This window comes from Ochlerotatus camptorhynchus, unplaced genomic scaffold (genome assembly GCF_037179485.1).
Source record: "Ochlerotatus camptorhynchus isolate MF236.1 unplaced genomic scaffold, CSIRO-AGI_Acam_v1.1 ptg000289l, whole genome shotgun sequence".
Classification (NCBI taxonomy): Eukaryota; Metazoa; Arthropoda; class Insecta; order Diptera; family Culicidae; genus Ochlerotatus; species Ochlerotatus camptorhynchus.
The window spans coordinates 117,184-142,630 of NW_027040778.1; the positions used below are offsets into that span (position 1 = coordinate 117,184).

At 41.1% G+C, this 25,447-nt stretch overlaps 1 protein-coding gene and 1 non-coding gene across 2 annotated transcripts in view; both read right to left on the reverse strand.

Annotated features, from left to right (window-relative positions):
* LOC135706708 (relaxin receptor 2-like) overlaps nucleotides 1–25,447 on the reverse strand; it is a 291,102-nt gene that overhangs the window by 22,609 nt on the left and 243,046 nt on the right. The gene's annotated exons all lie outside the window — the stretch shown is intronic.
* On the reverse strand, nucleotides 3,907–3,979 carry TRNAK-CUU (transfer RNA lysine (anticodon CUU)). The gene has a single exon. It is a non-coding gene; the product is annotated as a tRNA-Lys (tRNA).

Sequence of the window (25,447 nt, forward strand, 5' to 3'; positions counted from 1 at the left end):
GTGTACTTATCGAGGCTGGATTGAGTAGATTTCAATAAGAAAGTAATACATAGTGAATCACCTTCAAGATTTCCACCTTACTATGTGATCGGAGCAGTGAAAAAAATATGCGCCCCTCCTAGTGAATTCATCGAAATAAGAGTGAAACTCCAGGCGCTGATGGAAAATACAGTGAAACGAATCGTCCAAATAATTGATGCAGAGCTCAACGAGTATATGGATAGCAACGATCTAGTTTCTACGGAACTGGTTCTTCTATGTAGCTGGGGTATGGACGGATCAACTGGATATTCGCAATATCATCAAGTGCTACCAGAAGGATGTCAGGACGATTCAGATGTATTTTCGTCCACTTTAACACCAATTCAGTTGTTCATGTACAATGATCGAAAGGAAATTATGTGGTTTAATCCCATGCCTCAAAGTATTCGATTTTGTAGGCCATTCATCCTTAAATTCATTAAAGAGAGTAAAGAAGTTATTCTGGCTACAAAACAGGATGTAGAAAAAGAAATGAGTGAACTAACGCCAGTGAAAATTGAACTCTCAAACGAAAAGTTTATACTTGTTGATTTTGATTTTGTCCTCAGTATGATAGACGGAAAAGTCTTAACTTATATCACTGGAAATTCGTCGATGCAGAATTGTCCAATATGTGGGGCAACACCAAATGTAATGAATGATGCAGAGAAATTCGAGGAAGGATTTATATCAAACGAAGAAGCCTTGCATTATGGTATATCTCCACTTCATGCTTGGATAAGATTTTTCGAATGCCTTTTGCATATTGCATACAGAATGGATATCAAAAAATGGAAGGTAACAAAACCGTTCAAAGAACTATATGAACAAAGAAAAAAACATGTGACGACACAGCTTTACGAAAAATTTGGAGTAAGAGTAGATCAACCACGATCGGGTGGAGCAGGTACCAGTACTACAGGAAACGTTTGTCGAAGAGCATTTGGAAATCCCAAGCTTTTAAGCTCCGTGCTGAACATTGATGAAGAGTTAATTTTCAGACTCCGGAATATATTAATTGCTATTAACTGCCAAGAGCCAATACACCCGGAAAAATTTGATGCATATTGCAAGGACACATATAGGCTCTATCTTAAATTGTATGATTGGTACAAAATTCCTGCAACCGTGCATAAAGTTCTCACTCATGCCGGAGAAATAATCATACATTCACCAGCACCACTTGGTTCATTAGCGGAAGAGGCAGCAGAAAGTCAACATAAACAATTGAAAAAATATCGAACCCATCATGCAAGAAAACGATCAAGAGTAGAAAATTTACATGATGTCTTTATTCGTGCCATTAATGAATCGGACCCACTGATCAGTTCGATTTGGATGGCAAAAAGACGACAGAAAAATCCCGACATCGTGAAAAGTTTCATGATATTTGAAAATTCTGTAAGTGATTCAGTAGTCGTTACTAATAACTTCAATGCCTTGGAGGAACTTTTGAAAGCAGTCGATGAAATTGAAGAAGAATTTGTTCATGATGATATTGTAACAGAGGAACAAAAAGAAATTCGTTGAAACATATTTGATTTTGATTATTGTATCATGGCTTTTTGTATTTTTTTTTACAGAAGATTTGTTGAAAAAAAAATATATATTTAAAAAAAAAGGTTTATTATTTTTTACGGTGTTTCCCCCAATAAAACCATGGTAGGTTGTCTTTGTTCAATAGATTTTATTCTCTGAAAACAAGCTTGAAACTGTAACCGTTATAAAATCGTAAAAATTAAATTTTAATTAATCAAAAGTTAGGCCCTTTTCAAAAGTTGGTCGTGAAAATGTTGAAAAGTGATAACGCACACCTTATATTGATGAAACAAACCAAGAATAATAGCAGAAATTTGAAAAAATAATAGAAATATTTTTGTCCGCCTGGTTGTATGAAAATGCCCCATAGTGCAATGGACGACGTATTACGTGAACACATAGGCGAAATCTGTTATGTGTACATGGACGATGTCGTTGTTTTCGGAAAACCATTGGAAGCGGCTATGCAAAATTTGGAAACCATTTAAAAAATACTATAGGAAGCGAATCTGAAAGGCCAACCCGATAAGTCAGAATTTTTGAAAAAATCGTTAGAATTTCTAGGATACGTAATTACTGAAAATGGAATTAAACCAAACATAAATAAAATCGAAACAATAGAGAAATGGCCTGATCCAAAAACGATCAAGGAATTAAGAGGATTTTTGGGTCTAGTTGGATATTACCGAAGATTTGTGAAAGATTTTGCTAGAATAGCAAAACCTCTTACAAATCTATTCAGAGGGGAGAGAGACCCTTCATCAAATAATAAAATTAGCTTTGAAGATACAGAGAAAGAAGCTTTCGATAAACTCAAAACTATACTCACCTCTAGTGATATTTTAACATATCCAAATTTCAACAAACCATTTTTTATAACCACAGACTCTTCTAATTATGCCATAGGAACAGTTCTTAGTCAAGGCGAAATGGGAAAAGATAAACCCATTCACTTTGCCTCTCGGACATCAAACAAGTCCGAGGAAAACTTCTCAGCCACAGAAAAAGAAATGCTTGCTATCTACTGGGCCTTGAAAGTTTTCAGGAACTACATCTACGGTCAAAAATTCACAGTAATAACAGATCATCAACCGATAACTTTCTCTCTATCGTCAAAAAACACCAATGCCAAATTAAAACGCTGGAAGTCGTTTTTGGAGGAACACTACTACCAGATAATATATAAACCTGGACGGACAAATGTTGTTGAAGACGCTTTAAGTAGAGTTCAGATAAATTCACACACCCCAACACAACATTCGGCCGAAGACGATGATAGTAACTACATAATTTCAACCGAAGCTCCACTAAATGCATTTCGACTTTCAATTATCCTTGAACAGACAAACACGAACCCCGAAACGACAGTGACGACACCCTTTCCCGGTTACAAAAGAATTTTCATTAGGCGAACTCGATTTACAGAACAAATTCTAACAACAATTATAAAAGAGTTCTTCATTCCGAGTAAGCTTACTGGTCTATACACATCTGAAACTATTCTCGGACAACTTCAGGAAATATATATATCCTCGAAATTTAGCTTCCCTTGGCGGTGATCCGACACCCTCCACTTCAGCTCACGAACCACGGCACTTTTCAAGGAAACGACGACACTTTCACGCGACGATACTGGGAATTATCCCTCCAGCTGACACATGCCACGAAAACGGCACTCCAACTCTCGTTTTTACTTAAACGGACCGGGCAAAAACCGTGGCTCGTAACTTTCTTGAAAAGTGCCGTGGTTCGTGAGCTGAAGTGAAGGGTGTCGGATCGCCGCCAAGGGAAGCTAAATTTCGAGGATTTTTCCACTTCCCGGCTAAACCCCAAGGATCCCCGAACACCCACCGTCCTCACTGCGGTGGCTCAGCCAGTAGAGCCAGTCTCGCCACCGCAGTTAAGAGCCAAGAAGGGACGAAGCAGGCAGAACCGAAGGAGCGTTCGCCTGGGTAGTGCGCTGCGGTGACTACCGGGACCATCTACGGCGAGTAGTTGGTCCGGTGATTCGTTACCATCGTCGCCAAGGGGGTTCCGATAAAGGAGCCTTGCTCATCCCCCCCGCTAAACGCCAAGGACCGCTGCTACGCAGCTAACGTGAAGCAGTACGATCTGCAACCGCCGCCGCTATCGTCGAAGGGTCCCACCGAGTGACACCGAGGACAACGAGGAGAAAAGGGAACGGTTAGAGGCTAATAGACGTCTTAAATTGTATTTTTCTTTTTCTTTTCTTATCAATCCATCCAAATCCGAACGTCTTTGGGGGAAGTACTCTGCTCGTAGCCACACCGCCGGGGTAAATCGGGCCAGCTATAGGCTGGCAAGTAAGCCACGACTTACAATTGGCGCCCAACGTGGGGCTCGAACCCACGACCCTGAGATTAAGAGTCTCATGCTCTACCGACTGAGCTAGCCGGGCTTTGTAGCAGCAGAACCGCCGCCATACCGTCGTCGAAGGGCCCCACCGAAGAGCAGCAGCAGCAACAGCGAGGAGGAGAGGGTAAAGATAAGTAGCGAATAGACGTCTAAAATTGCATTTCTTTTTGTTATTTTGTCCCACCCAAATCCGAACGTCTTTGGGGGAAGTACCCTTGCTCGAGGCCGCCCCGCCAGGGTAAAATCGGGCCAGCTATAGGCTGGCAGGTAAGCCGCAGCTTACATACTATAACATCAACATCATTACTTCAGCCGTGATAACAGATAACGAGAAAGCATTTTTTTCACCAGAAATAAGAGGCATAATGTTAGATCTGAACATCCGAGCTTATGTGACACCTAGCAACAAGTCTGAAGTGAATGGACAAGTTGAATGTTTCCATTCAACAATTACCGAATTATATCGTATTTTTAAAATCCTTAAACCCATCCTATCCCTGCAAAAGATTAATGACAATTTCCGTGAACAAATATAACGATACAATCCATTCCACTACCGGAAAAACACCCAAGGAAATTCTTTTCGGCAAATCAAATAACTCGAAAAACTCGACGAAATCAGAAACAAAAAATATGATGAAGTAATTGTTAAATTAAAGGAAAAACAACCAAATTAATTAGGCACTCATAACAAAAATCGACAAGAACCACCAGAGTTAGAAACAGTACAGGAGATTTTTGTGAAGGATAAAATTTTCAATAAATCACCTTGTTGACAATAATAATGACCAAGTAAAAATGAACGAAAAATTACATGTAAGCCTTGTGACTTTGACCAACTACTTGAACGACATTACTTCCTTAGATTCCCAAAACTTTAAATAAATATCAAAAGAGTTAGATTCACTTAAAATCATGTTCAATTTAGATCTCATAAATGACGAAATCGAAGCTATTAGAAATGCGATTATATTTTCAAAATTGAATATTTTAAACAATATATTGTTAAGCCCAGATGAAACTGAAGAAATCACAATAAGATTAGAAACACAAGGAATTCACCAGCACCTGATAGACGAAGCCTTGCAGTTTGCTACTACATCGGTCATCACCAATGGAGAAGTCATCTTGTACATCGTAGGCATCCCCAACTTCAGCAAAACCACATTTCAACACCTTCGAGCAGAAGCCGTGATTAATCGAGCAGAGCGTATCATAATACCTGGCAAATTATTCTTCAAAAGTGAGTCAAGCCTGTATCTCTTGACAACACCTTGTGCAAAATTAGCAAACTGGACCATTTGTAAAACGTCTGAACTAAAAGACGTGTCTAACGATAGATGCATCAGCAACGTCATAATAGGATCCCCTAGCAACTGTTCATACGAAGCAGTCTACAATCACATTCCAGTCATTGAGATGGGAACCACTACAGTAGTTTTGAATGATGTAAACGATACATTACGCAACACCTGCGGAGCTACGAACAGACACCTACAAGGCTCATATCTGATCGTTAAAGAAAACTGTTCTATTACCTTTCAAAACTACACTTTTACGAACGCAATAATCCGAGTCGTAGAACAACCGTTCTTCACGCCATCAACTGATTTAAACATATCCAGAATTCAAACATACGAAACTGTTAACATTAACAGAATACATCAACTTCATTTAGAAAATATTAACAAATTGGGATACCTGCAGACAAAGGCAGATGTAACATCATGGTCATTGTGGCGAGGATTATCGTTTACCACAACATTGATCATTTTAATTGGATTCTATATCTTCGTTAAGGCACGTCAACAAACCGCTTCAATCAACATTAGTACACCGCACGAAAAACCACAGGCTCTTCCGCTACATTACATATATCAACCACCGACACTTGCTGACACCTACATTTCTACCAGTCGTTGACCCAGGAGGCTCAACATTTCAAAGGGGGAGTAGTTAACACCCGATCGACCAAATCATCAATATAGCACACCGGACGACCGAGCACCTGCGATACGCTGACGCTGCACCACATCGAGGCATTCAACCCGTGAGGAATTCAAGCTGTTGTCAACGAGTAGCCGCTGCTTAGTTTGCATTTTGTACTTAACTCATAATTGAAATAAAATCACACTTCACTTCTGTTTCGACCGTCAACGAGTTCGCGTCCTTTTTTAAAAATTCGAAAATACCCTCCAGGTCTTAACTTACATAAGGTTAAAACTTTATCACACAAACGTTCATGTAAAGTTCCATAACCATTTCAGTAAAAGTTTAGCAGGGATTATAAACAATTTTTAACCATTTTCGGTAAGGCCAAGTTATGGTTTGCGTTCATGCGAGGAGTCCACTGCTCACAGTGAAACTCATTAACACTCCGAATACGGTGGGTAAAAAACATTACGCCCGCTACGAAGCCTCCGAAAAGCGTGTAACGACAAGTGTTCAATGGCATAACTTAGCCATTTCTTGATGAATTTCAAAAACTGTGGTACCACTAGAATTCCTATGGTCTGTAAATTATTTTGATTGTAAAAAGATTGAAAAAAGAGTTGACTACATTTTTTAAAAGTGAAAAGAGTCGTTACACGTTTTTTTAAGGTGTTGGTTGGAAATGCTATCGAACTTGAAGCTTTAGTGTGATAATTTATTAACTAGAGAATGGTCTTAGAAGAGGGTAGGTAGATAGTTCCGTTAGAGTACGGCAGTATGAAATTTGAATAGATGTTGAAAATGAGCGAAGAGCCATTAATGCGACAGTACAAAGTAGAACGCACACTTCTTTGTCTAACCTAAGTAGGTATGTTTTCAAATCTACAGGCAAAAAAGTTTGCGCCCGCCTTCATCAAAATCGTAAAATTTTAAATGGCTTGCGCCCATGATATACACATTCAGGGAAAAAATTGAAAAGGTTACATTTGAAGTGGTTTGCTCCCCTGGTAAGCATATTTAAAATGAATAAAATTGTTCAATTTGAAGTGGCTAGCGACTCTGATATACATGTTCAGAAAAAAATTAATAAAAATAGGTTGAATCTGGAAAAATCTGAAAAATATAGAATTTGAAATGGTTAGCGCCCTTGGGGAAAAATTGAAAAAATATCGATCATTCCAGCTCTAGTGGGTACACCACCTGTGGTCGATGTCTTCGATTTGAGCCAAACTTGGCCAAAACGCTTATTTTGACATTCGGAAAAAACGCCTTTTTTAATTTTGCTCTAAAGTGCCTAGATCCTTCTGAGCTACAACCCTGAATTTCCGAGATTTTAATAAATCTCATCTTCCAGAAGAAATAATTCCACAACCAAATAAGCTATTCGTGATCTTAGAACGCCAATTTGAAGATTTTTTTTTTAATGTAGATTCTTATAGGTGTTGCGACAGATTTTCTTGGAATTCTTCCAGCAAAAAACAACTCAGAGTTGAGTGTATATTAGCTTAAAGCTAGAATGCATTTATTATATTAAGAAAGCTTTAGAAATAATTTGTGTAATCTTACTCACAATTCAGTCTCCGTTTTATGTGTTTAATATATGTCACAACAGTTCGTGAAATTCTAATTATTATCCTGTAATTAGTTTTATGTTTAGTAATTTAATGTAGGTATAAATTCAAATAAATCACCTTATTATTTTAACTAATTCTTCCGCTTTGCTTCACAAATATTAACTTTCCTATCACTGTATCATATATGTACGATAAGATTTGTTTACATTCTTTTATCTCATATCTCTTATCAGTCCTTATTGTTCTCCCTCTCTCTAATCTGTCCATCATCACGTTTGACGGCTTGGGTTCACAGATCAACCGTTTGGTATAATGTGGCGCGTTAGCTACCACTACTGGTAACCGATACAAGGGGCTGTTGCGGCGAACATCCTCCCCCGCGTGTCGCCATAGCTTCGGGTTTGGCGTCACCAGAATTCTCCACGTCCAGCACAGCCAGTTTCGCTGCAGGTCTCTTCAGAATCCCTCTTGACGTCAGTACTTCTGCCCGGCGAACCACTCCATCCTTGCCTGGGATCACCTGAACTACTCGTCCTCTCATCCAACGGTTCCTAACGTTCTCGTTTGCCACGAATACTAGTTCGCCTTCCTTGATTGGTCTTACATCCCGAAACCACTTTGTTCGCCGAGTGATGGTTGGCAGGTACTCCACTATCCAGCGACGCCAAAAGTTATCTAGCGTATGTTGCACCATATTCCAGCTATTTCGCAAGGCCATTCCATCGTCCGTCGGGGTTTTCTCAGGCTCACGAACTCCGTTGGAGCTTAACATCAAAAAATGATTTGGGGTCAAGGATTCGTGATCAGCCGTTTCCAAGGGAATGTAGGTGAGCGGTCGCGAGTTAACCATACTCTCCGCTTCTGCTAACACGGTTGCTAGTGATTCCTCATCCAACTTCCGGACTGCCGGAATCGATCCTAGAGCAGATTTTACGGCCCGAACCATCCTTTCCCAGCAACCACCCATGTGAGGGGCAGAAGGTGGGTTAAAACGCCACTGAGTTTCCGCATTTGTGAACGTGCTGCTCAGTTCGATGTTGATCTTCTTGACTTCGTCCACCAGATCCCGATTCGCTCCGACGAAGTTAGTTCCGTTGTCGGAGTAGATTTCTTGGGGAGAGCCACGCCGCGCAATGAACCTTCTTATCGCCTTTTTACAGGAATCTGTGGATAGACTGGCGACAACCTCGAGATGAATAGCCCGAACGGTGAGACATGTAAACAGGCAAACCCATCGCTTCACTGCACTTCGTCCAATCCTGATTAAATATGGGCCGAAAATGTCCACTCCCACGTAGGTGAAAGGGCGTACGAATGGTTCTAATCGTACCGAAGGTAGCGGTCCCATTTTTGGCATGACAGGCGTCGCTTTGTACACGTGGCACCACATGCAACGTCTCTTGATTAGTCGCAGCTGAACCCTCAATTTCGGAACTTGGAACTTTTGGCGCACCTCGTTGACTACCGTTTCACCATTTGCGTGTCCATATTTGCGATGGTAATAGTCCAACAACAAATCCGTTATGCGATGGTTTCTGGGTAGAATTATAGGAAACTTCGCATCGTAAGACAATATCTGCGCTGCTGCAGCACGACTTCCCACTCGCAGAACATAATAGCGCTTGTTGGATCCAATTGCTTTCCCAACGCACGTTGGTCACCTCGCTTTTGCTTCAAAATAGTAATTTCCTCAGCAAACACTTCGGATTGTGCTGTCTGTCAATGTCTAGTCATTCCAACCGTGTCAGCTAACTCAGTACTCGGAGTACGCAGGTTGTTGATGAAATGGTACACGTACGCCATACAATGCAGCAATCGTTCAAACTTCGAAAACCTCTCTGCGTCCACCACCGGTTGTACGACGAGATGACTGCAAACGACCGCCGCTCGAAGTTCTTTGTCGCTTTCATCCATATTCCCTTCTTCGTTGGGATCCATCGACCATCCTGCCTCCTGTGCATACAGAAATTCTGGTCCCTGGAACCATCGGCTGTCTACGTTGCAAGAAGGGCCTTTCTCCCACTTGGTTGCTTCGTCTGCTACGTTGACCTTGTTTGAAATCCATCTCCACTCATCGACGCTCGATAAACTGAGTATTTCGTCGACTCTGAAGGCCACGAATTGGCGATACCTACGCATATCGGATTTTATCCATGAACAAACTGTCGAAGAGTCACTCCAAAAGAAAGTTTTATGGATCTTCAGCGTGTGATTACGTTCTATTGTTCTCCGCAAGCGAGCTCCCAGCAAAGCTGCCATCAATTCTAATCGCGGTATCGAAAGTCCTCTAAGGGGTGCAACTTTGGTTTTCGATTAAACTAGTGCGACCCTGATATGCCCTTTGTCAACTATGCGGAAGTATCCTACAGCCGCGAATTTGAGCGCTAGCATCGACGAATACGTGTAGCTCCAGGGATTTGTAGCTATCAGCATCGTATTCAGGAAAATAGCAACGTGGAATGCGTAATCCATCCATCTCCTTGAGTACCATAAGCCATTCCATCCAGCGCTTCGCGATCACCTCCGGAACCTTGCCATCCCATTCAGTGTCTGTCCGCCAAACGTCCTGAATCAGGATCTTTCCGTGTACTACGAACGAAGCCACTAAACCCAACGGATCATACATACTCATGACGACTCGTAGCATTTCTCTCTTCGTGGGAATTGCAGGAGCTTCCACCAGGGTTCGAATTCTTTCGCAAAACTGTAGTGAGAATGCGAAAACATCTTCCTCTTGCAACCAGACCATTCCTAGCACTCGCTCGTATCCAACCTCCTTATCCGGTAGCATGATTTATGATGGTTCCCTGTTAGGTTCTCCTAACTTCTCCAACACACTTTTGTCACTCGACATCCAATTGCGGATATGAAATCCCGCGCGCCGGTGCACCTCGATTACTTACTTGGCTACCTCGTACGCTTCTTCCGCTGTATTGAAACTGTCTACGTAGTCGTCCACATAGTGCCGCTTTGTAACGGCTGCTGCTCCTCTCGGTAGTTCCCATTCTTGGTCCGTTGCGTTCAGGTTCTTTATGTACTGGGAGTGCGCAGGAGAGCAGGCCGCTCCGAATATTGCCACGTCCGAAACCATGATGCTCATTGGTAGCTCGGGTGAATCTCTGTAAGGAAACAACAAAGCGCTGCGGTCCTGTTCACGAATCAGCATTTGCAGGAACATCTCTTTGACGTCGGCTGACACTGCAACTTGGCGTTCCCGGTACGGGAACATTACGGACAATAACGGGGTTAGGAGATCCGGACCTTTCAAAAGCATTGAGTTTAGCGATATGCCTTCAACCTTCGATGCAGCATCCCAGATAACTCTGACTTTCCTAGGCTTCTTCTCATTCAAAGCTACTCCGATAGGAAGGAACCAGGTTCGAAGTAGATCAAACCCTTCCAGTTCCTGCATGGTCGCTTCATGTATGTAACTTTTGGATTTGAAATCTGCTATTTGACGACGGACGCTGTCGTATAGATCCGGATTCCGAGCTAAGCGCTTTTCAAGGCACTTAAAACGACGCTCCGCCATTGGTCTGCTGTCCGGAAACTCAATGTAGTCGTACTTCCAAAGCAAACCAGTCTCATACTTCCCAGTACTGGTACGGCGCGTGGTTTCTTCCAGGATCTTATATGCCCTCTGCTCTTCTACCCCTTTCACAGCAGGAACAACTGCTACCCCTAGGCTCTCGACATCAAAAAAATGCCGGACGTAATCGTGGAGATCTACATCCGATGGTCCTGCACATATGTGTAGTTGTCTATGTAGCATACCTGTTTTTGGCTTCCCCAAGCTTCTACATACTGCCCAGCCAATTCTAGTTTTGGTCCCGATCGGCTCATTCAGCTTTCCCTCTCGGAGTTTCAGAGTGGCTAGCAGATGGGAATTACTAAGCCCTATCAGTATTCCTGGTACAGCGGATTCGAAGTTCTTCACCGGAAGTTTCCTTAGGTGAGCGAACCTTGATGAGAGTTCCTTGAAGTCCAACGTTTGTTGAGGAAGTCCTAAGTTGTCCACCGTATACACATCCGATACCTTGAACCGTTTGTTTCCGCCAGCTTCTGATATCTCCATGTTCACAACCTCCGATCCAGAAATCTTCTTGTTAACGCCTCCTGTCCATTGAAGATACAACGATTCCACTCTGCCTTCGGCACCCAATTCCTCTGCGATCGACCGTTCCACGAGCGTCACTGAGGATCCGTCATCGAGAAAAGCATATGTGTTGACCTGACCTCTTTGACCGAATAAGGTAACAGGAAGGATCCGAAAAAGGGTTGATGAGGTAATCTGACGATGTACTGTAACCACCGCACTCGTAGATGCTTCGTCCGATTTCGATTCAACCGGTGGCTCGAAGTGCAGTAAACGGTGGTGCCGCTTCGGGCATTCGTTGATCCCGCAAACTTCACCCTTACACGGCCAACGTGCATGCGATGTGAGACAACGTGCGCAAAGTTTGTTTGCCTTTACCGACTTCCAACGACCGTCCAAATCGAGTCTTTTGAAAGCTGCACAATTTCCAATCTGATGGCCGTCAACCTTGCACACCGGACAGAATTTGCTGCGTGTACTTGAATACTTCGGCTGTTGCGTTTCTCCTGCCGCTTTCTCCCAATTTCTCGTTCTGGTTGGCTCTTCGCGATGCTTCGATTGCTCCGTTTCCGTTGCCATGTGCGCGTTTATGAACGACTTCTCCTTGGGTTTGCTTCGCTCTTCCCTTCCAGCTTTGGGCGGAATGCTGACAAGCTGGGTTACGCCCCTAGCTGCCGATGACACTTTCGCCATGTAACCGCTGAACACATTCAAGTCAACTACCGGAACCTGCTCCTGATAGAGCGCCCAACTGAATTTCGCTGTTGCTGGTAGTTTGTCGACCAGTTCTTGTTGTTGGATGGGGTTTGACAAATGCCTTTCCAATCCGACTGCTTTCAAGTGGCCGCATAGGTTTTGCACCACTAGTCCGAAACTCACCAGTGTCTCCAATCGATCCGCCCGTGGAGCTGGAGTTGCCCTCACCTTAGCGATCATATTGTTGACGATCTGTTCCGGACGACCATACAGTTGCTGAAGTGTCGACAAAATTTGAGGCACCGTTGACGGGTGGAGCAAAAAGCTGCTGACTGCATCTTTGGTGGAACTTCTAAGGCTACGCTGCAGCCGCAGAAGGTTTTCTGCGTTGGAGTAGCCGCAAATCTCCGTCGAATGCTGGTAGCTGCTTATAAAATGTTTAGTAATTTAATGTAGGTATAAATTCAAATAAATCACCTTATTATTTTAACTAATTCTTCCGCTTTGCTTCACAAATATTAACTTTCCTATCACTGTATCATATATGTACGATAAGATTTGTTTACATTCTTTTATCTCATATCTCTTATCAGTCCTTATTGTTCTCCCTCTCTCTAATCTGTCCATCATCACGTTTGATGGCTTGGGTTCACAGATCAACCGTTTGGTATAATGTGGCGCGTTAGCTACCACTACTGGTAACCGATACAAGGGGCTGTTGCGGCGAACAATAGGTGTACCCACATTTTGCTTTTGTAATAGTAGCTACAGTAAACGGGCTAAATATACCAGCAAATTGTCAAAAAATGGCCTATTTTTACCATGCGTGGGATTTTTTATTTCTTAATATTTTGGGGGGTCAAATTTTCACCAGAATAGGAAAACTGTTCTTCTTGATGTTTTTCCAAAGGCAAATTATTTGGAAAAATAGTTTTTGAGATATGACCAGATGAGTGAAAGGTAATTTTGAGCTTTTCTAGTGAAAAATCAATGTTACTTAATCTATTTATTTTTTTCTTGAATTCTTTCACGGCTAATATTGTTATGTTATTTTTCACATATTCTAGGCGAATTTTCTTTATATGAAATCATAACTAGCTCGTTTTTTTACTTCTGTTCATAATTTAATTGTGGTCCTAAAAGTGAAAAATACGTTCCTATGGGAAATCAGATATTTAGATTAGCAAGTATATAAAATTTCAAATATTTATACCCCGTAGCGTGGGTAGATCACCTTTTCGTGGTACGTTACGAGATGTAAGATCTACCACCGATTACTAGTCCTGACTACTTCAAACTAGGGAAACAGGATTTTTGTTGCCTTGTTGATAGTGACAAGAGTCAGCTTTGTCCACCGAAGATGATCTTGAAACAAGGAAAAATGAGTTAGTTAGTCTTCATCTATGTGATTCCTAATCTTGAATTCGTTTTTTCCTAGTTTGAAGTGGTTAAGACATGGTCAGTATCGGTGTCATTGTTTGATTTTATTGCCAAGGAATCCGATTTTGACTGACAAAGGGCGCGCCTTTGGAGGGTGTTCCAACACTCCGAAGGGTATAAATAGCGGGACCTTTCAATTAGAGTCGGATCTTTAATTAATTTAATTTATTTAATTTGTTTTTCTTCATCGGACTTAACGTGTCTAAATGAAGCCTGAAACAAAAAATAAACAGGTAGCACAATCCTTCACGTGTACATTAAATGGACACCTACTGACCTTCACTGGAGTCTGCGTACGGTGACGAAAGGTTTCCGCTGCACAGTTAAAGTCGAAAAACTCGTAAAACTCGTTGAAACGCCCAGACATGAACCGTATTGGGTCATGCAAGCTGTAGTTTGCAGCACGAGGTCCAAGATGCAGGAAACTCCTCGCTCGAAGAACTCGTTCGGGTGCGTAAATTTTGAATTCAGCCAAGATTCCTGGAGAGTCGATATCACCAATAAGTACTTTCGCTGCAAACACGGCCTGACTAATCGTCCGCCTATGTTATAGTGTTTCAAGACCCAGGAGTTGACAACGATCTTCGAACGGCGGAAAGTTCACAGGGTCATTCCAAGGAAGGTGACGAAAGGCATACTGAACAAATTTCCTTTGAACAGATTCAATCCTCGCTATCCAAACTGCTTGATACGGGCACCATACTACCGAGCTGAATTCCAAGATCGATCGCACTAGAGAGCAGTATAGTACTTTTAGACAGGCAGGATCGCGAAACTCGTCAGCGATCTTGAAAATGAACCCGAGTTGCCTGTTAGCTTTCGCAACGATGCCCGAGTAATGAAGCTTGAATGTTAAGGCGCAGTCCAGCGTGATTCCTAGGTCACGAACATTGTCCACACGTTGCAGAAGTTGGTGATTTATCGTATAGTTGAATGCCACTGGTTTCAGCTTGCGATGAAATGAGATAATATTACATTTTTGTGCATTCAACGTGAGATAGTTTCTTGAGCACCACTCTTCGAAAGTATCGATTAGGTGCTGAAGCCGCAAGCAATCGGCGAAGCTACGAACAATCACATAGATCTTCATATCATCCGCGTAGAACGATCGGCAACCAGTTGGGAGGATCAGTCCGGCCTCATTCACAAAAATCGAGAATAGCAATGGTCCCAAGTTGCTCCCTTGAGGAACACCGGAGCTGTTTGTAAAATAGTCCGATTGCTCGGATCCGATTCTAACACAAAGTTCCCGATTGGTCAGATAGTACTTGAACCAACGAGTTAAATCCGAGGATACACCGAGTTTTTCAAGTTTAGCTAGCAGTATGGAGTGGTCAACCCGGTCAATAGTCAATACAACGTCCACCTGCGCTCCAGCTTCCATACTCCGAAGACATAAAGAAATGAACGGAGCTAGATTTGTTGAAACTGATCTCTTGGGATAAAAACCGTCAGGAGAAATGTAATTTCTGCAGCTAGAGAATAATGCGTCGTTGATGATGTTTTCGAAAACTTTAGAGCAGGCAGTGAGTGATGTGATACCTCGGTAATTTTCGACGTTTCTCTTGTCTCCTTTCTTGTAGATCGGGAACATGAATGACGATTTCCAACGCGTAGGGAACTCCCCCTGCTGTAATGAAATATTGAACAGCTTCGAAAGCGGTGTTGTAAGCTCTGAACAGCATCGTTTCAGGATACTTGAGGGGATCCCGTCAGGGCCAGTAGCATTAGAAAATTTCAACTTCTTGATGGCGGATTCGACGAGGTCTACTGTAACCGAGGTAATCGAAAAATTGAAAGCATCACTGGGAGTGTCCCTCATCGCTTCAGCAACTTGGGACAACGAAGCCGTAGTGTCATTGAAAATGCTTTTGAAATGTTCTGCCAGAAGATTACATTTCTCAAGGGAATTGCTGGCGATTCTATCACCCAGGTGAATTTCGACTGGTAGCCCCTCCTCGTTTCGTTTGGTATTCACGAATGACCAGAACTGCTTTGGATTAAGCCGTAAATTAGCCTGCACACGCCTTGTGTAGCTCTTGTAAAGAATGCGGTAATATGTGCGATATTCGTTGCTCGCTGTTGAAAATAATCGTTTGGTGAATGGGTTACGAGTACGACAGTATTTACGGAGAGCCTTCGATCTCAGACGCTTCAAATTCCGTAGTCGAGCAGTGGACCATGCGGGTTTGGGAGAGGGTCTCCTCAATGGGACAGAATCAGTTATTGCCCGGCCAACGACCTCAGTGAAGTAGTTGACGGCTTCATCAATAGATGAACACGTGTCAAGGAACTGCCAATCTGCCTGGGCAAGCGAATGACTCAGCGTGACGAAATCTGATCTACGAAAATCGAGCTCATGTACATCAACAGGGGGGTTATCGTAGCGAACAGGAACAGATAGGTTGATGGAAATTTCCAACGCAGGATGATTGGTGTCGATGCCAAACAAAGGTTCTGGGGCTTCTAGGATAGAACATTCCAGTCCTGCAGCTTCGTTCGCCAGAACGAGATCAAGCAGCCGAGAGTTGCTATTCAGTATCGAGTTGATTTGCGTTAAGCCATGCAGGTTGAAACCATCAAGGAGAGCACAGCAGGATGCGGGCATGTTCGAGCGAAGAACATCAATGCTAGGAAGATCGTTTACAGGAACGTTCCATGTGAGCCCAGACTGATTGTAGTCACCAAATACCAGAGCTAGGTCGTTTTGTTCTAGTCGAGAGAACACGGTACCAATCGAACTGATGTGGTTTGCAATGCTGCTCGAATCAGATTTCCGGTCTGGAGGTAGATACATAGCGCCAATACTTATTGATCTACGAGGCGTCGTTATTTTGACCCACAGCTGCTCTGGAGAAGTGCAAACTGGAGCAGGATCGTTTGGATACCGCAATCAAGACGCCACCCCCATGCGATTTGGTACTTTTCTGGTGGTTGCGGTCGTTTCGAAATACCGTGAATAGTCTGCCAAATAATTGAGATGAATTAATGTGGTCATCGAGCCAGGTTTCCGTAAGAACTATGACATCGTAGTCAGAGTCAACGGCAGTCAGGAAAAAATCATCAATCTTTGTTCGCAGGCCACGAACGTTCTGGTAATACACCGATAAATGCAAAAATGACAACTGTAAAAAATCGAATATTTCATCATTTCTCAATAGTGATGGAGTAATACGACATGCACTAAACTAAGGACACGGGATATACTATAATAGATCAAATTACTGGTCACGAATAGAGGAAAAAAATATAAAATTTCAGTTGTGGATGGCAGCTGCTACTTGAGTTCTCAATGCATTTGTCATACAACGAATTTGCATTAAATCAATCTTGAAGAGCTTCGAGAATACACCCTTCAGAACCTTCTCTATGGTGGGCCAACTAGACAGATTCTAGCATCAATGAGTTTTTGGTGGATGCATCAATGGCAAAGCAGACTTGACCAGGGTTTTATGAATGTTGTTTTATAATAGCTTTCTAGTATTTCATAAAACTTAAAATGTTACTTAGGAGGGCCGGAAGGGCATCATTTTAGTGCAATTTTATTCATAATTATGAATTTAAGCCCAGCATGAATGAAAAAGAAACAAAATGCAGCTTTGAAAGGTTAGGCTGGCCTGAAATGGATAATACACTATTTGAAATAACGGACGCGTCGTTATTTTGGGCAAATTTATATTTTAAGATCGCAAGTCTATATTGGGTGCGACTACTTAGCTCAAATTTTAGGAACACAGCACTGGAGCTCCTCCAGCCAGAACTAGAAAAATTATGCTGGATTTATAATTGTGCACGGCGAGGTATGGGAGAATAATTTAAAATCCTTTTATTTTAGTATTTTTTATAAATCTTGATAATTTGACAACATTGGTGTTTCTGGTGCGTGACATAGAGCATACAAATCATGGCTACTATGTCACCCTGTAGAACACAGTGTTGCCCACAAAACGATGAATTGGGGAAATGGCTCTAATGTTGGCCTATGGATCTAAGATTGGGCCCATCAGTAAAAATCTGCTATTTATCCATTTTATCTAGATGAACGCTTCATTGGGACGGTACTAATGGATATTTTTGGTCGCTATTGAAAATTAAGTCGATTGCTGAATGTGTGTATGGGCCCAAATTAGTGGCATTTAGGCCGAATTTACATCCATTTCCCCTAACTATTTAATTTGTTGTTTAGCTTAAAGACGATCGTGGACAAAGTTGGAGCTGAGAAAATTCCCAATAAGAATAGTTTTAAAGCTTTTTATGAGAGCAATATGGAAATAGACTAGAATATTACGAGCAAAAACTTTGGATTCGTTCCAAGCCAAATTAAAATTTTGGGAGAGTAATTAGAACCCGATTTAGAACGGTTTGAGCACTGTGGAGTGAGAATTTCAAATGATGCATCAGTCTAGTGGCCACCTACATGATATTCTCGGCAAAAGCGACTTCCATTGGTTAATTTGCTTCGTCCTATTTCCCCCGAATTAATCTTTAAACTTGACTTTTTTTAATTAAAGGCCTTAGTGTCTTGTTGCAACAAAAAAAAAAACGAGAGCTAATCGAATATGATTTCTAAGACCTCGAAGCTATGAGTGGATTTAAAAATCTCAGAGTTTTCTAGTATCTGATCCGGGAAAAAAATAACCAAAACAAACAAGAACAGCGTAACTTTAAATTACTCCCATCTGATCATGACTGAAGAATATTCTAATTAATTTATGTGTAGCTCATCAACAATGCATTTTCCCTCGCTCCTCCCAACGCAAACACTGCCCGGTGGATCCTACATTAGTGCTTGCTATCCTGTTGTGTAGTGCTTCATCTTTTTTTTACTCGCCAGTTTGATTCTCGTTTTTTTTTTCACCAAGTGGGCAGAGACTGTATCCCACTTCAAAGCAGGTGTTTTATGGAGTGTAATATGGAAAAACATCCTGCTGTTGATGCTACGAAAGTGAGCATTATCTCACAAACTCCCCAACGAGTAATTAGAGTAGACAACATTTGTTCCGCTTTGTGTGCAGGTAATTGCTGAAACAGAAAATGGTTTGTGCTGATGTTTTCTTAATTAACTGTATTATCTCAGGATAGACAATCAGTTGAGGCAGCACAAACTGCTAAGATGCTGAAGGTCTTGACATCAAGCTTTTAACAAGTCCTTTTGAATTTGGTTTATGTGAGACTAAGTCCCCACTGCTTTTTAGGTTTAGGCCCCCAGTAACTGTATTAAATTTTAAAGAATTGCCAATACCAACTTAATTTAAATTTAAGATGACTATCAGAGAGCATTACGCATTCCAACTGAAGGCCCTATCCCTTTTCATAACAATGTTCATCCTGTATTCGAGAGGAAAATCATCTGTTTTCAAAACAACCGTCATCCGGTTGCAGCTATCATTCGAAAAGACGATTTCGATGATTCGATTTGACTGGTCTGAGTTTTCATTCGAAAAGAGGACGGTGGTTTGGTGCAGTGTAAGCACAGACAAACAGACATAACACTCGCAAGTTGTTCATCGAGCAAGCATTTAACGGTTAATTTAAAAGTAACGTAGTTGGTAGTACCACCACCTGTGGCGCGCATAGTCAATTCCCTTGCGTTTGACGTTTACACACAACCGCCATCTGTTCAGCGTACTACCCACTACAGTGTACTCAACAGATGGCGGTAATGTTTTAGCGACGATGTTTTACAGTAAGAAATATTTAATGTGTTATGTCTATTTGTCTGTGGTGTAAGTGTTCGAAGACTTTTAACAGTGGAAGCTGGCTTTTATACCACCGACGAACCAACATGGCACAGGAGCATTTCGTTTGTCCACAATTCGAATTGTCGAACGAGCGATTCGAACTTTCAAACGGGCGATCAGATCTGTCAAACGAGGTGAGACGCAAACCAAGGCAATGTAAATTATACGTGGGTTTGTGTCCTTGCTCATGGCGTGACGCGATTGGATGAGTAAATATCGGTAGTGTTTAACGTATTTTAAATACGGCGTCTTGGACACGAATTAGAAAGTAGCTTGTCGGTCCGTCGGTGTTTATACTGCAATGCAAAAAAATCCCTTTGTCGAGTGTTTCCGGACAAAAAAGCTTTCGAAATTCCCCAAAAATTATTTGGTTTGGTAGACCATATGTAGTTGAGGCCGGAAATTCAAAAGTTTCCTCTCTACCGGCAGTATCATCAAAGATGTGTACGAGAAAGGATGTTTGCAAATGCAGTTGCTGCAGAAGCCACTACACTCCAGCTCTGTTTTGGCCACTTGTCACTATACAAATTCCGTCCTGGAATGGTATAATGCACAAGAGGTCAAATACGTGCCAAAAACAGCCAATCCGCCAAACTGTCCAGAGCTTCGCCCAATAGAAAGGTACTGGACTCTGGTTAAGCGGAAACTATTCGAAACAAAGAGAAAAGCAAATGGCATCCAAAATTTCAAGAGGAGATGGAAGCATGCCGCCACTAAGCTATCTGAGGATACTGTACGGAATCTGATGGCGGGTATCCACAGAAAGGTCGAGAATTTTACAGACAAAAGAATTAACATTCAAATAAGCTACGTTTGCTATCGATATAAGTCTACTTTACTGAAATAATCAATCGTTTGTGTTGAATTATGTTTAGATTTTTTTCACAACATTACCTCAGGCTGTGTTCCATTTGTAAAATTTTCTCTTAGATTTGATGCTTCGAAAATAAATAAAGATGTTCGGAAATCCCTTTGTCGTTGATTGGCCGATTTTCGAGAAAGCGTCTGTCAGAATTGATTACTGGATTAGCAGGATTATTTGAAAATGTTCATCTGTCAAATTTAAGTGAAAATTCACCAAATGGAACACAACCTTAGTGTCCGAAATTTGTCGTGCATAGGCTTTACAATTCGCCAACAAATCCAAATCTCAAGCAAAAATCGTTCAAATTTGGCACGGTTGATGCGGAAATCCATACAAATCGAAAGAAAAACGGTGGGGACTAAGAGTTAGCCGTTCGCCATGCAAACTTGATCCAATACATTGTATTAAACGGCATTTTACCAGACAAACAGACATAACACTCGCAAGTTGTTCATCGAACAAGCAATTAACGGTCAATTTAAAGGTATAAAAGTTGGTAGTACCGCCACCTGTGGCACGCATAGTCAATTCCCTTGCATTTGACGTTTACACACTACCGCCATCTGTTCAGCGTACTACCCACCACTGTGTATTCAACAGATGGCGGTAATGTTGTAGCGACGATGTTTTTCAGTGAGAAATATTCAATGTGTTATGTCTGTTTGTCTGTGGTTTTACCATTTTGCCAAATGTCGTTTAGTCAAATACTAGAAAAACACTAAATTCCTCAATCAATATTTTGCGTCTTTATCCGTCTGCCGAAGTGTTTGGACGGAATTGAAACTTTTATGACGAAATGGGAATCAAGAAGCAGTGCTAGATTTTTAAACAATGTCTCAAAAATGTGTGAGGTTGACAGAGACAAGACTCGATTGAAACTGACGTGTTTTGAATTTGCTACTGCTTTATTTTCCGAGATGTTTATTGAAAATTTAGTGCAAAAAGTGTAAAACTCAGCTAGCTGGTGCATTTTGAACACCCGGAAACTTGTTCAATAATATCGCGTGTGTTTGTTAGTGCTGTGTTTGGTTATTAAAAAAAATAAGATTTAAATAGTTTTTAAGCTAACCGCGAGTGAACAAACAGGGAGTTTTTATTTGCATTACTTTTCTATCAACATTTGTTTGCAGAAAAACTACTTGAGTCAAAGTTAAGATACTAGTAATTAATAAGAGTCTAGTTATAAATCTCATGTTTAAGCTCCAGAACTTCAGAGAACACCATCATCAACCAGAAGTTTACATCAACCTTCTCAGCTTTGATGATTCTTGCCATTTCTAGTGAAAGAAATGATCTCCATCACATCACTAATCATAACCACGTGCAATGACGAAGAACTGCATCCAAAACCCCATGATAAACAAGGAGTGGATGCATCCAACGAAACTTTTAAGCGTAAAAGAATCTTTACCAACATAGAAGAAAATTCGGGAAGATCCTTCCATTACATTATTTTATGATTATTCAATATTGTACAATTATTTACACATTACACACAACTACACATAATAACTCTGAGTGTTTGGTACGGTATGTCCACGCATCCTTCCACCCCTGTAGATTCAAGAAATGTTCCCATTCATTTCCAAGAATCATCTTTGCGGCAAGTACAACGCAGTAGGCCTGGCCGTATTGTTGTTTATATCATGTATCAGATATGCTGTAAACATCAATTAGACAAGAAAAATTATTGGACCTCATCTAACCTAATCATTTTCCAGGATGCTTTCTCGTACTGGCTGCGTTTGTATTAGATTAGATAAGATTAGATTAGATTAGATTAGGTTAGATAAGAATGTCTGAACAATGTGTGACTCTTTATCCAATCCAACGATACGTATGCATAATATGCGTAATAAGCAATTTTTCATAGAAATAATCTATTTTTTGTACAAAATCGTTCGAAAAATAGAAGTAAAGTGCGAGTTGTGCTTAGTATGACAGAAATAAGACCTTAACTCATGGAAACATGATAATAATTTATCAGATATCTAAAGGCTAACTAAAAGTAAATTGGTATGCTTTGGAGGCGAACCAGCCTAAGGCTGAAAGCCTCCTAAATAAAGCTAAATAATAATAATAAATTGGTATGCCCCTCGCACGCCGCTAGCACGCTTCTAGCAACCGGTCAGCACTCGTGTTTATTTCAGTTGCCGTGGGGACATACTTTGTGATTCGCCCTGGTCCTGGGGGCAAGACATCTATCGATCATGGAGTAAATCCTAAGTTAATTTTGAGTAACTCTGAGTAACTCACGCTGCTCAATGTCTTATATACACATAGCAACCTGATTGTTATATTAAAAATAATGTTGAAACCGACGCTGCCAAGCAAAGTAAGTTGACGTGCTTTCTTGTTATTTCTGTGCAGGGACTTTTGGGGTGGTTAGATAGGTTCGGATTATGCTAAAATAATTCAATAAATTCAATTCTTAGAGCAATATAGTTTGTGGCATTGCTACCATCTCTCCTGTTAGCGTTGAATTCAATCTTCTGTAAATTTTTGAATTGGATCGCTAAAATGCCTAAAATGGTCTATTTTTTAATTTATTCAGTTTCTGATATTTATTCATCATTAAATACATCCAGTCAAACTTCACAATTGCTTGTTTAATAAACAATAATTCATTGCTAGAGGCAATACATCTGGCAACGCGTTTTCAATGATACATTTACGATTGTTGGCAAAGCGCTAAAGTTGAAGTGGTTTCTTCCGCTGACGAAGCTGGCCAGAGCTGACCTAATCTGGCCTAGAATCAGCAGCTACATAATATACCACAATCAGCAGTCAAGGACCAATTATATTGACCACGAAGGAAGTTTAAAGCTCAGGTTGTACCTCAGGTAACCGAAAAAGAGCATTCCCCTTTTGTATCGTCCTAGGCCGTGTCAATCCTCACCAACGAGGGAAGGCGCCTGAAAGGCATCCAAGCCCCGTAAAACCGTTGTGCAGTCAAACCACCACAGTAGCATTTCGTTTGTCCACAATTCGATTTGTTAAACGAGCGATTCGATCTGTCAAATGTGCGAACAGATGCTTCAAGCGAAATATGCTGTCAGACGATATTTCTTTGATCAGAAAATCGAGACTACTTTGATCATTTTTGAGTAAATATGAGTAACTCAAATTTACTCGCTGCAAATATATTTACTCTGAGTGCAGCTGTCTTGCCCCCAGCCCTGGTCTGTTGCAAATTGTATCATTATTTATGTACGGTCCTTTTATTTGAAATGACGTTTCACATTCATCTAGTGATGGCCAATTTTCATTCGAATAATCGATTAATCGATTAACGAACCGAAAAGTAAAATATTTAAAAATAATCGATTAGTTGTTAATACAGTAATTAAAAAATGGGACATCTCTGATTTTTTGTGATTGTTTTGATAAAAAAGAGCTCAAAATTTCATCTCTACCGAGGGGGCAGCAAATCCTCAAAATTACCTTACATACGGAGGGTATTCATTGGATGAAAGGGACCGTGACAGAGGACACTAAAATAGAAAGTTTTTCTTCCGACAGTTTCATCTTAGTATTCTTCTTTGCTTCAGTGTTGGGAATCGAAAATCTTTGACAGAGGTTTGTTTACACTTCTATAGAGAACAACTGGTGCAAGTTTGATCAAAGTAGTCGATCGCGTTCAGAAATAACGTCAAATGGAACTCGAAAGAAGAAAAAATATTGTGCACAAACACCTGGAAAATTTCAGAATGGTCCAGTTCCAAGATGCCGAAAACAACAGTTTGTCAAGTGCTTAAAAGCTACAAGGAGACCCTGAGTGTGGAAGCCCTGAGGAGTACAACACATCTAAATCTCGATTTTAAATGGTCAAAAAATCTCACACTAGCGAATCAATCTTCGAAAAAAAAAATTTCATTTCTTGCATCTAAATCTATCTACTTGCATTGCTCGCCACCTTTTTGCAAGAAATCTTGAAAATCATAATCAATCGTGTTTCTACCTATTAAGCGCGAATGCATCTCACAACAGCAAAGCAAAAAATTTCCTGCATCTTAGATCGCCCCCTCGGGAAACCCCGAATAAAAATAACCATAAAAGAGAACTTAACGACGTGTTCTGGGTATCATCCAAACCATTTGTGGGATAGTTTACCAATCCGGGATACAGTTCGTTTATGGTATTTGTTTATTAGGCAAGGAATCAGCGGACCTACGAAAAAAACTGCAACCAGTGACCGTCAGCTGCGCAGCAAGGTGTTGAGGTGCGTTAAAGCCAACCCCGGTCTTTCGATCCGAGATGTGGTCGAAAGGTACAACGCCAACTTTCAAACGGTGCGGACCATCCTTTCCAGGGAAGGATACAAGTCGTACAAACAGAGATGCCAGATTTTTTTTCTATGCAATTCCGTAGACTTATTCAAATCTACGGATTTCTACGGATTTTTTTAGTCGTGTCGTGAGTGATATTTTTTTTTTAGTTCTAAGGTGATATTTTACGTTAAATGATAAATCGATGAAAGAACTTTTGAAAAACTACTAGGGACAGCCCTTTGGGGTTGTACGCAAAGGTGACGTCGGACTACGTGGTCTTATATAATAAATGTTACTTGTTAACTGCAGCAGGACTTGTCTTTTGTGTAGGAATATGAATTTGAGCCTGGTTCTCTCTGTTAAAATTTCTGAACATGTCCCAACTAAAATTCATGTCAAAAGCTTCTTTTCAGGGCAATCATAGTCATACTAAAGATAGTATGACTATGATTGCCCTGAAAAGAAGCTTTTGATATGAATTTTAGTTGGGACATGTTCAGAAATTTAACTCTTTTGGAAAATCTTGGTGGCTTTGAAAAGCGCCGATGGTAGTACAGGCATGAATACCATGATATTGTTGCACCTGTAGTTTTTGGCATACTTTCACTGATTACTTCCCGAAGATCCTTGTTCAGCCATAGCTAGATGTGCGCGTAAGGACTTCCACGGTGCTGAAATTCAATCGTGTCAACCAGCTTGTTGAAGTACACACAGCACGTGGCTGGATCATCATTGACCAGAGTTGCTCTTTGTAGTGCAGTTAATTCCTGGATTGGATCTGTTAAGTCATTGCCATTGTGTCCTTCTGACAATGGGGCTACTTCATCTCATTTGCCCTGAGTGTGAGGAACATCGTAAGCTTTCCCAATTGTCGCATCATGGTGAACAAATTTCTC